This window comes from Macrotis lagotis, chromosome X, assembly GCF_037893015.1.
Source record: "Macrotis lagotis isolate mMagLag1 chromosome X, bilby.v1.9.chrom.fasta, whole genome shotgun sequence".
Lineage (NCBI taxonomy): Eukaryota > Metazoa > Chordata > Mammalia > Peramelemorphia > Peramelidae > Macrotis > Macrotis lagotis.
Genome location: NC_133666.1, coordinates 626,977,453 through 626,985,810, shown reverse-complemented (window position 1 = coordinate 626,985,810; position 8,358 = coordinate 626,977,453). Strand labels below are relative to the sequence as shown.

The 8,358-nt window shown below is 39.1% G+C and overlaps 1 pseudogene; it reads right to left on the bottom strand.

Annotated features, from left to right (window-relative positions):
* Positions 1-4,917: 4,917 nt before the first annotated feature.
* Positions 4,918-7,245, bottom strand: LOC141497031 (V-type proton ATPase subunit d 1 pseudogene; annotated as a pseudogene).
* Positions 7,246-8,358: the final 1,113 nt, after the last annotated feature.

Sequence of the window (8,358 nt, the reverse complement as noted above, 5' to 3'; positions counted from 1 at the left end):
GTGTGAGGGCTTGCTGAGCCCTTTTCAGGAATGCATGTCTACCTTTGGTGTCTACTTAGTACTCAGCTCTCACCTCTATAGCTCCAAGAATCTGTAGCAAGCACAGCAGTCACACCCCAGAAAACCATTTCTGTGGATGGGTTAAATCAGGTTGAGGGTGATAGACCTCCAACTTGTCAGTTAATTAAGGGGAGTTCTACCTCAAGTATGTAAAGACTTCCCCTGGCAGAAGGGGTGGATGAGAACAATGTGTTACAGTGGTTATGAAGGTGGCTTGAAGCAGGTGCTTAATGAAAACACCAAAGACATCCTCTCTATATCCTGGGCCATTGCTAGTCATCTTGACTTTTCTCTTGCCACTGGATTTCAATGACTGGAAGAGAGAGTAAGGCTGACAGCCTTGCCCAACTCTGCCACACTTAAATCCAGTTCATGCACAAATCCCATAATATCATTATGGGATCATCAAACCCCAGAACAGAACTTTGGGGAAAAAACATTTAAACATCTTAAATTTGTGGGCAGCTAGGTAGTGCAGGGGCAGCTAGGTGGTGCAGTGGAGTCAGGAGAACCTGAGTTCAAATTCTGCCTCAGACACTTAAGGATTACCTGTGTGACCTTGGACAGGTCTCTTAACCCCACTGCTTTACCAAAAAACCCCAAAACAAATAAACATCTTAAATTTGTCTCATGTTTAGTGTTTCTCCAAAAGAGAGTGACAGAAGCCCATTTAGAAAGATATTCAATACATTATAAGAAAATTTTATTCCTCCACTACAAAAGAAATGTTTTAAATACACATACACACAAAACAAATAAATACACAAAGACTAACCAGCCCATATTAATAACTACTTAAAACATGAAATAGTAACTCATAAGTTCTATATTCCCAGCTGGTTAATGCTTAAAACATTATGGTACTTTGTAATATCCAAATAGTAGGATGGCTAGGTGGCACAATGGATAAAGCACCAGCCCTGGAGTCAGGAGTACTTGGGTTCAAATCTGGTCTCAGACACTTAATAATTACCTAGCTGTGTGGCCTTGGGCAAGCCACTTAACCCCATTTGCCTTGCAAAAACCTAAAAAAAAAATATCCAGTACATTCAAGATCCAGATTTTCTGGTAAGCCAGGGCAGGCTGGTTAGGTTTGTCCTCCTGACTGTCCTTCTGACCAGGTAAACATCTGCTTCTTTGAGGAGATTACAAATCATTTCCTCCTGCCAGGCACCCAGACTTCAATGACTGCAGACATGATAAGGCCCCTATATAGATTGACAAGGTTTGAAATGTTCATCCCAGGATCACTGTTTGATCATTCATGCTCAGGGAAGGAAATATGAAGAAGATGTAATTAGAGTTTTGAGAAGCAATCTCAAACTTACCCAGAAGAAACATGTGCTCTCTTTCTTTTTTTAAAAAATCATTTAAGATTATAAAATTCTAAGTTTAAATTTGAAAAAGGCACTTCTAAATGCCCAGTAGAATATAAAAATAGGATTCTATATAAAACTGACTCTCCATTGTATGCCACATACTTTTATTCTTTTGTGGTTTTAATATATATATATTTATTTCATAAAATCTTTCCCAATTACATTATTTTTCCAATTACATGTAAAAGCAATTCTAAACATTCACTTAAAATTTTTTGAATTCCAAATTTTCTCCTTTCCCCCCTCCTTCCTTATTGAGAAGGCAAGCAATTTGATGTTTTATATATATGTATATATATGCAGTCATGCAAAAGTTTTCCATATTAGTCATGTTGTGAAAGAAAAAACGTTTTTTAAATATACTTTAATTTAAATTCAGACTTATCAATTTTTTCCTCTCCTCTGGAGATGCATAGCATTTCTCATCATTAGATCTTGGAATTGTCTTAGATCATCAAATTGCTGAGAATAACTAAGTCATTTAGTTGAGCCTTGCAAAATACTGCTATTATTGGGTACAATGTTTTCCTGGTTCTGCTCTCTTCACTTTGCATTAGTTCATGTAAGTTATTCTAGGTTTTTCTGAAAGCATCCTGCTTGTCATTTCCTATAACACAATAATATACCATCACAATCATGTTCCACACTTCGTTCAGCCAGTCCCCACATCCCCTCAATGTCCAATTGTCTGACATCACAAAAAGAGTTACTATAAATATTTATGTACATTATAGGGCCTTTTCTCTTTTCTTTGATCTCTTTGGGTTACAGACCTAGTAATCAGTGGTACTGTTGAATCAAAGGATGAGTACAGTTTTATAACCTCTTGGGAATTGTTTACAAATTGTTCTCCTTAACAGTTGGACTAGTTTACCATTCCACCAATAGAGCATTACTGTCCCCATTTTTTCACATCCCCTCCAGAATTTATTTTCTTTGTCTGTAATGTTAGCCAATCTGAGAGGTGTGAGATAAAAGAGTAGTTTTAATCTGCATTTCTCTAATCAATAGTAAATCTGAGCATTTTTTTTCCTGTGACAATTGATAGTTTTTATTTCTTCTTCTAAAACCTGCCTGTTCATATTATTTGACTTTTTACCAGTTAGGGAACACATAGTTCATGTTCTTTTAAAATACATAATAAATTTTCAGGCTATTGTCAAAATTGTCATGATTGTTTCCTTCTGGATTCTTGTTTCCTTCTTTGCATTTAAAAATATGCCAACAACGCTCTTTGTCATTACTATTGCTATTCCTTCTATTCTCCATTCAGATTAGCAGCAAAGATAAATGATGGGGGGATGTCCTTGTGACAAATATAGTCCAAAAAACTCAATGTAATCAAGAGTTATGTCTAAAAATGTATTTCTCTTTCTGTACCATGTCCATCACTTTTCTGTCAGAAAATGGATAACTAGTTTCATTACAGGTCCTCAAGAGACAAATGTCATCATTACATTGATCAGAGTTCTTAAGTCTTCAAAAGTTGTTTCTCTTTCCAATGTTACTATCTTTACATAAATTTTTTTCCTAACTGTTCTGTTTCATGTTTCAGCTATTCATTCTATCCAGGGCTCTCCAAAATCATCTCTTTTGTCATTCCTTAAGGTATAATAATATTACCTTATATTTGTATATAACACTGTGTGCAGCTATTCCTGAGCAGTCTACAAGGCAAGCTAAGGCCCCTCAACCCCTTAGACTCTAGTTCTTTTTTCTTTTTTTTTTTGCAAGGCAGTGGGGTTAAGTGGCTTGCCTAAGGCCACACAGCTAGGTAATTATTAAGTGTCTGAGGTAAGATTTGAACCCAGGTACTCCTGACTCCAAGGCCAGTGCTCTATCCACTGCCCCACCTAACCGCCCCTAATTTTTTCTTTTTCAATTTCCTCCCCTCAGGATCAGGAAATTTGTTTTGTTTGCAACAATTTTTTTCCACATTATTATCCACTCTTTTACCACAACATATGCTTCCCATCCCCACACATTTTCCAGTTGAGTTTAATGAATTTCTGTGCTGAACTTTGTGTGTTCAACTCTCTTCTGTTCGTTTCAGACGAGGAGGTTCATTTGATCCCCTCACCCCTTCTTCCACTGTTGTTATGCTATTCTCACACACCCTACTTTTGAGAAATAGCAAGTTCCACCCCTGTTCTTCCTATTTTCTACACTTCCTTTCTCTTTCACTTCTTAAAATCTTTAGAATTAAACCAATCTACCACTAAGTCTTCTGTTTTTCTCTTCCTCGATATTCTTTGAAGACATTAAGGCTCTGAAAGAATTCTAGTTTCTTCTTCTTCATTACAATGCAACACTGTATCATCATAGAATTCCTTCCAAATACTTGAATAAATTTACCCTTTTATGTCTCTCTTAATTCTTACATTTGTATTTCAAAATTATAATATAACTCTTGTCTTTTTGTCAAAAATATTTGGAAGTCTTCCATTCCAGTAAAGATCCTTTTTTTAAGACTGCAGTTTGGCATTATACTCAGCTTTGCAGAGTAAGTTATTTTCAACTTTAAGTCTAGGTGTTTTGCCTTTTGAATATTTTATTACAATATCTCCTCATTTAGAAAAGAAGTTGACTGTGATTGAAACTTGAACTGCTTCTTTCTGGATAATTGCAATATTTTATTTTTTGGTAGATCTCTGGAACTTTTCCTTTTGGGGTTTTCAAGAAGTGATTGATCTTTGATTTCTTGTTCTAATAGATCTGGATAGTTTTCACTTACAGTTCCTTGAAATACAGTGTCTTCTGTTTTTTGTGAACATGTTTTTCAGGAGATCCAGTGATTCTTAAATTCTTTGTCCTTTTTTCCAAGACATATATTTTATTTTTTTCAATTTTTTGATTCTAATGTTCTTTGTCTTCTAAGGAATTGATTTGTTTGGTTTATTCTAGTTTTCAGAGTGAACAGCTAGGAGTTAGGCCTATAGTTAGGAAGAACTAAATATGTTCAGTTCAAATCTGATCTCTGACTCTGGGCAAGTCACTTAACTCTTTCTGCTTCACTTCATCTGTAAAATGATCTGGAGAAGAAAATGACAAATCACTGTATTATTTTTGCCAAGAAAATCCCAAATGGGACCATGAAGGATGACACTACTGAACAACAAGAGCAAATTTTCAGGGTCTGCTTTGACTATGATTTAACACTTTCTCTTCAAAGCTATTTATTCTTCCATTTCTTCCAGAACTTTAATTTCTTCTAGGTATTCTTATGGGAAATTATTTTCCCATTGAGGGGAATCCCTTTGTAGGAATCTTTTAGGAGACCTCTAGATTTATGATAATTTTTATTGCGTTTCTGTGTGTGTGTGTGTGTGTGTGTGTGTCTGTTGTATTACTCTCTACAGCTTTAGCTCTTGAATTAAGGCTTTGTGTCAGTACAAGGCTCCCACTCTTTTCTGTTCTTGTAAGAGGGAAAGTAGACTCATCCTGATCTCATTCTGGATTCTCTGCAGTCTTGCTTTGATCTCTGCCTCTGAATGTTAGAATCCTCTGGATCTCTGTAGTTCACAGTGATGGTTCTTTAGGTCTCTCTCTAGCTCAGGAGAGAGCATTCCCTGGGATGTCCCTGCAGCACCATACTGGTTGCTGCCCTTTTCCCTACAAGGTTCCTTCTTGGGGGCTTTCAGATTATCCATAAGCTTTCTTGAATCCCTCTGCTTTTGCTGCCTCCAGACCCAGAACCCTGCAACAGTACATTTTCCTGGCCTGTCTCTGATCTTTCTAGGGAGCTATTGAACATGTGCACTGACTTTACCAGTGACACCCTTTCCTATGGTCCTCAGGCTTCTGGCTAACCTCCTGTCAAACAAAAATCCTACTTGGCCATGTTCAGAAAAACATGGCTTTCACTTCTATATTAGGAAGTAGGTAGTATATTCATCATGAGTCCTCTGGGAGTCATGGTTAACCATTAAAATGATCAGAGTTTCTAAGTCTTATTTTTTAAACTTTTTTTTAATTCCCTCACCCACAGAATGGGCAGTTTTATTGTTAAGAGAAACACAAAAACATTTGGGTGAGTTTAAGAAAAGAGAGACAGCAAAGTCTCCTAGGGAAGAGTGATAGGGAGAGGAAAGGCTTCTAGGGCCAGAGCCCTGGCTTTTGCTGATGGGGGAGTTCTGTATACACTTATATATAAATGCACAGGTATATTTGAGGAGAGGCATAACTATGTGGAGTCTCCCTTGCCACAGCACATAGGCTGGTCATTTTCACTGGGAGTAGGGTCCTAGGGTAGATGAGAGGAAAGAGGTTGGCAAGAGCTGGGTAAACTCCAGGACAATCAAGTTGACTTTCTTGAAGGATTATCAAAATGATCTCAGAATGCTCTTTAACAACTGAAAAACATCAAGACTACCCCCATGTTCATCTTTCTTAGGGCAACAGATTTAACAACACAGAAGTTACAGAGGGTACTGTGGAGGTGGGGGCTCAGCTCTGATACCAGGATCTTAAGACTCTGCTCTAACACAGCTCTGGGGGCCCAAGTCTAAAGGTTGGGGAAAGGGAAAAAGGAGAGGGAGCCCTGCTTCATCAATATTACGGGTATATGGAACAGGTCCAAACAATAACCACAAAAAAATATACATATGCATAGTATCTGGGGCACAAAGACCATCATCTGTCCCCAGAGGGCTTCATGGAGTCATGGCCAAAGATTAGGAAAGCGGGCAGCTAGAAGATGGGGATATAGTTGTAGATCTGGTTCCAGTTGCGCTGGGCGATGCATTCAGCGATCCATACAATGTTACGGCATTCCTGCTCCTTGAGCTTCACGAAGGCGTAGAAGACCCCAAAGTGGAAGTTCTTGAGAAAGGTTAGCTTGTTCAGTTTCACCTCATGCTCAAAGAATCGGTCCTCCAGGGTCTTCTGGCAAGGATTTTTGGCAACTTCTTCAAAGAGCATTCTATATTTCGGGTAATAGTCAGCCACAGTTTTGACCCCCTCGTAGTCGTCCGCTTGGGCCAGCATGGTCAGACCCTCAGGGTAGAGCTTCCCACAGTGGGGGAAGAGCTTGGCCCGGTCCTCCTTGGTGAGTTCAGTGCCAAAAGAGTTGATGGTGATGATGAAGGCTCTGCGGTCAGCCTCAAACGCCAGGATCGGACACATGGTTTCTGCCGTCTTGCCCCCTAGGGAGAAGCAGAAGTTGTAAAAAGCCTCTAGGTAGGCTTTGTACAGCGTGTTTCGAATGATCTCGATGTTCAACTGCTCGAGGTCCTGCTGGGAGATGTAGTCATGGAAGAATGAAAAGAGTGGGGAATCCACTAAGATAGCATTATAGAGTTCTTCCGTCGTCTGAGCAATGCTCACGGTTTCCATCTGCTCAAAGCTGCCTAGAGGGTGACACTTATGCACCAGCTCGGGGACGGTACGATGGTGCAAGGTCCCCGTTATCAGCAGGATGACATTGTCGATCATGTAACTGTAGGTAATGAAGTCCAGGAATTTGGCCAGTGGTTGGTAGGCCTGATTCCTCATGTGGCGGAACTCGCTCACCATCTTCTCCCTGAGTTTATCGTCCAGGTTTGAAACCGTTAGCGGGGATACCTCATTTGCCAGGAAGTTCCCATAGTCGGTGGTCTGGAGGTGGAGTTTCAGATCCTCGAGTGTCTCACACTGGACCAGGTGGCGATAATCCGAGACTTTCAGCACCCCGGCCTTGAAGCCCCGGACCAACCCATCCAAGTAGCCGTTGTCAACGTTGAAGCAGAGCTCTGGGAATATGAACATGGACATCCCGGCCGCAGCGGTCGCCCGGTGGAACCAATCAAGACCTGGCCCCCGCGGAGCAGATGACGTGTTGCTAGGCTCAGAGTTAAGTCTTTAAAAAAAAAAAAACAACGCCAGAATCCAGTAACTTGCGCAGGGTCACATAGCCATTAAGTGTCTGAGGTCCCATGAAGATCCTTCTCAATTTAGGACTTGCGCTCTATACTCTGCCCTCTTAATCATATTGTTAATGTATCGATTATCCCCCTGCTGGGTCAGCAGACTTCATTCTACAGTAATTCATACAACTTTATTAAACATTTATTAAGTACCTCCTATGTCCTGGGAAGTCTGCTAAACACTCTACAAATAACATCTTATTTGACCTTTCTTTTTTTCATTCATTCATTCATTCATTCGTTCATTTATTTACATTTTTATTTATTTATTTGTTTGTTTAAGGCAATACAGTTGAGTGACTTGCCCAAGTTCACACAGCTAGGCAATTATTAAGTGTCTCAGGGTCGATGCTCTATCCACTGCACCACCTGGCTGCCCCCCATTTATTTATTTTTAATTGATATTTAATTTTTCCAGTTACAAACTATGGTTGTTTTTCAGCATTTATCCAGTTACAAATTTATAAGTTACACATTTGCCCATCACCTTCTCTTTCTTTCTCCCTCTCCCTGGCAGGGAAACATTGGAGAACAGCTAGGTGGTGCAATGGATAGAGCACAGGGCCTAGTTCAAGTTTAAATCTGACCTCAGAACTTAACAATTATCTACCTGTGTGAGCTTGGGCAAGTCACTTAACTAACCCCATTGGCCTTGCAAAAACAAAAACAAAAAATAAATAAAAATAAAAAAGTTGTCCATATACATTTGTGGTCAACAGTCATTGATTTTATAAATTAAATGATATTGTCATTTTACACTTGAGGAAACTTGGGCAGACAGAGCACATAGCTACAGACAAGGTGGTTTGTTATGGGTCACACAAGTTAATATCTGAGGTTGGATTTGAAATTAGTTTTTTCTGACTTCAGGCTCAGGATTCTATCTATACTTCTTACAGGTTTCACAAAAACCACCTCCTTCATTATTATTTTTTATTTTTTCTACCTTCAGTATTTCTAATAGCACAATTCTTTTTCATCATATTATATTACAGTACTTTTTCAACCATTCCCTA